The following is a 4,524-nucleotide window of genomic DNA, read 5'->3' on the forward strand; positions in this document are numbered from 1 at the left end:
TGCATCCACCAGTAGTAGCCTTCCTCGTCTGGTATTGCACCAGGGCTTGAGTTCAAAGTCAGGCAACGTTTCTCCCCAGTCTCCCTGGGATAGTCTCTGTCTATATCTGTGTGGGCCCAGTGTTATTACTAATGATGCTTCCATCCTCTGTTTTACTCTCTAAAAAGGGTCTTCATTTGGACAATAAATTATATAGTCATTGTGGTCGAAGGGAATGGACCAAACATGCAGCCACGTAACTCATTATTCTCTAAATATTTTCTCACCTACATGGAAATGATGGCTAATGTGTGAAAACTGTCTTGTGTTGATTAACCTGGTGAGACCACATCAACAGATCAGGTCCCTGTGGAGAGCAAAATGGCTAGCTTCACCGCACCATGATCCAGGGACCCATGAACATTCGGGTTTCATGGTCGTCCATCACAGTCATACTGAATTTACACAGGCCCTGTATCCACCGCGATGTTGTGCTCTGATGAAGCATGATTTGAGATGTGGGCGATAATCAGGGGAGTACCAAAGACAGCGTGCAAGATTGATCGGTTCTAGAAATTCCATGTGCAGCTCACAGCTTCCTTTCTATGAGGCATTGCTAGGGAACTTACAATACACAGCAAAGAAATAGGAGAAAATCTTGAAGTACTAAAGCCCTAAAGACATCATTTGCTCCCTGGATTGGATTCTGCCTTGCTAAAGAAAATGGAAATAAAAGTCAAGAGAGCGTGCTGAATGCCAGTATTACTCTTGTAGCCTTAGACAATTCGATACAGTAGCAAAATGAAAAGCAACCTCCATAATTGTACAGCGTAATAACCTCTGTTCAGGAAGGGGTCTGAACAACTCTTTCTTCAGCTTTAAAAAGTACGTAGGGAGTGCTTGCTTTGGCAGCACATATACTAAAATAGGAACAATACAGAGAAGTTTAGCACGGCCCCTGCGCAAGGACGACATGCAAATTCGTGAAGCATTTCATATTTTATTTTAAAAAAAAGTATATAGGTAAGGATATCCACTGTTTTTTATCTTGGTTTCCTGTTACAAGTTCTAAAAGTTTATACAATCAGAAAAGTTCTGTTTAGATACACTTATACATTTTTCAAAATGCCTTCCTGTATATCATCTCTGGCATTGCATAAACAAAACACACAACCAATTGAATTTTTTACTGAAACTGTAGAGTTAAAGTCTATAACAGTTCTATTATAATTAATTTTCAAGCTTTGTCATGACATTCAAATCTGACACATTCCTCCTTCTATTTTATGTTTAGACTACTTTGGATGAATTTTCAAATCAGATACTTAACTCTCTGCTTCCTTCTGGCAAAATACACAGAGACTATGCTTTTTCAAACATTTTAACTCAATATTTTAATTAACGTAATTGCCCATAATAATAAGTATATAAATGCAGTTTAGGGTATTTTATCTCCAATACAAATGCTTTTATCAACAGGGTATTCTGATCATAGGGAAGGACTTGAATTCATGAGTATTCACACAAAATAATGTGCATTTGAAATACCTTTAGCGTTTTGCGGCTCTCAAAGACCAGTTCCCTCAGTTCAAATATTTAATGACATTTTAATAGTGTCCAATATAGTTTTAAGCTGTTTTAAGCACTAACATTTCTATAAATGTTCTAAAATAACAAATATCCTATAGTCATATCTGTAAAATTTATATATATACTAAATAAACATGTGCAGTTAAGAATCATACATATAAATAGCATATATATGTTATATATATATATATATATATATATATATATATATATATATATATATATATATATATATATAGTATAACACAGAACATATGAAATTGAAAGAACCTGGATGTTATAAAAAGAAAAGTGAGATTTAACCAGTTTTCTGTATTTGTGATTCTTAAAAATAACAACATCGATTGCCGTAGAAAAGCTTCTATGAATAAACATTGGTCCATATCTATCAGGATTCATAAATACAAAATATAGAATCAGAAGCATCTGATTTAATCCTTATTTTAGAAAAGCAATTTCTTGTTTTTAGTGTTTTGCTCCATTTTTCTAATAATATTGAATAAGCTACACTTTTTCTAATGTAGTTCATAAGCCAACATATCAATCTACTTTTACTTCTTTATTTATAATAGGAGATGATAATAAATAATAGAACTAAGAAAGTAAGGAGGGAGCGTGATTTATTTCTCATTGTTAAACATCACTGTTGAAATCTGTCAACCAGCTTGAAGGTCAACTATAAAAGTGTCGCTAAATATGAAACCCAGACTTCATGCTGGAGAACAGTAGAGAATAATCAGAAAACATTCATTTCCTTGGCTGAGATAATGAGGCATGCACAGAGACATAATGGTTTCACCTGATTTTCTTTTATGCAGCTCCAAGTTCAAGGATAACACTCCTCTCGCACTGTGGGAATAATACAAGCTTTGTAATAACTTTGGCCTAGGACTGCTTAATAGGATTAAAATGGTATCAAATTTGTTTAGTTGAACAGCATGTACCAAGCTTGCACTGTGAATTGAGACATTGACATGAGGCTGGAAGAATCTCCTTAAGAACAAAGTGGGGAAAGATGAAGAAGGAGGGATGGAATCAACCAGGAGAGGGTAGAGATCAGGGAAAGTCATAAGGGAGGAACTGAACTTAGAGCCAGAGGATTCAGAGAAATACTTGTTCATCTAGCAAAACGATCCCGTGTGTCTAAGACCTACCTCTTATCCTGCTCGTTGTCCTGGCTTTTTTCCATCTAAACTTCAGAGAAATCTTGATTTCTTGACTTTCTGCTGTTTCCTCTTTTCTTAGCCTTTATAGAAAATTGAAATCAGAATGAGGCATACAAAGATAATTTGAAGCTATATATGTGTGTGTACACAGAGGGCGCCAAAGAATGTATACACATTTTAAGAAAGGAAAACTGTACTAAAATTGTAATAATAGAAACCAGTAACAAAAGATGAGTACAAGTCACGTGTGACTTCTGCAATTACAAGAGGTGCTCGAAGTGGTTACCATCAGCGTCCAGACACTTCTGATTATGGCAAACTACTGCTTGAGCAATGCTGACCAAAGTGTCCATTTATATACATTTTTTTGGCACCACGGTATATATACACACATATATATATACATATACAAGCGTATGTGTGTATACATAAATATATATATATATCAATCTATAATGTCTCCTCTTTACCTATCAACAATATCACACACAAACAAATATTAAAAGTGTAATTTAATGTGGTTTCATTTTTAGAGTTTTTAGAGCTTTTAGCATAATAAATTTACAAATCAAAATTATTGATTTTACTTTTTTAGGCTTTATGTCCCAAATTTTGGGTGTAGAATTTATGATCACCACTTTTTTTTTTTAAAAAGGATTTGTTAAATATGTAACTCTATTTGACTTTATGTTTATACCAATATGAAACTTTATATAAGCACAAGTCAGAAAAATATAGACTCTAGGCATTAGTCAATTGTTTAGAAAGTATACCTAATAATGTAATTGGTTGCACAGAATAATAGTCTAGAAAGTGTGGTTGCCACACATTCAATCTATTCCCACTCCTGGAAATTCACAACACAGGGACTGTGGCTGAAGTGGTTCTGATGGCCTGAACTTGATAGAAAAAAAAAGAAACAGGAGGGCAGGGCTTCCTATGTAGCAGAGCTGGAGGTCCCCTCTGAGATCAGTTTCTAGAATTCCATCAAGTTCCCCTCTGGTTTAATACAATTTCTAATTCCTTTCTAAGAAGAGAAACTTCAATCTCATGGTTAGGAGTCAGGCTTTCAGGGCCGATGCACCGTGAGTTGTGAACATACTGACATTATAAAAGATACACATATTTTGAGGTCAAATGTTAGAGTTGGAACATCTAGTCCCCCTTGCTGCTCAGCCTAGGAATCCCTCATTTCTTCCAGCATCAGAACTCATTTCATAGACCCTTTTGAGAATCTAATGAAAAGCAGGGACTCTTGACCCAGACCCATACACGTACAATATAAAACTTTCCATTCAAACAATATATTTGAATCCACATTGCCATTTATTCATTTATTAAACAAATATTTATTGTGCATCTATTCTGTGTGTACCAGGTACTGTCCTAGACATTTGGAAGACATGAGTGAATCCCTGATGGAATCATCAAACTATGTTCTGTTGTCCACATTGCTGGATTTTCCCTGGTCTAAATTTAATGTTTTGAACATTAGTGCTTAAATTATATATTTCCAGAGGAAGCCAAGAAAATAATTAACTGCTGAAACATGCCAAGTTGTGAAGTGTAAAAATAAGAGCTATGTAGTAGGGGTTCTTTGCTGGTCATAAGAGACCATCTGTATAGTCTCACACGCCTTGTCACACTCGTTATTAATCATGCTGTTGAAGTCAGGCATATTTTTGCTGAATAACCCATCTGATGGGACTGGTATAGTCAGGTCATATAGGGTTATTGTGAGGATTCAATGAGATGCTCTAGATAAATCCCTCTGCACTACTAACCTGGG

The 4,524-nt window shown here is 35.2% G+C and overlaps 1 non-coding gene across 1 annotated transcript; it reads left to right on the top strand.

Moving 5' to 3' along the window:
* The first annotated feature begins 875 nt into the window (after positions 1-875).
* On the top strand, positions 876-982 carry LOC141569404 (U6 spliceosomal RNA). Its single transcript, XR_012493016.1, has one exon. It is a non-coding gene; the product is annotated as a U6 spliceosomal RNA (small nuclear RNA).
* Positions 983-4,524: the final 3,542 nt, after the last annotated feature.

Source organism: Rhinolophus sinicus, linkage group LG17 (genome assembly GCF_036562045.2).
Source record: "Rhinolophus sinicus isolate RSC01 linkage group LG17, ASM3656204v1, whole genome shotgun sequence".
Classification (NCBI taxonomy): Eukaryota; Metazoa; Chordata; class Mammalia; order Chiroptera; family Rhinolophidae; genus Rhinolophus; species Rhinolophus sinicus.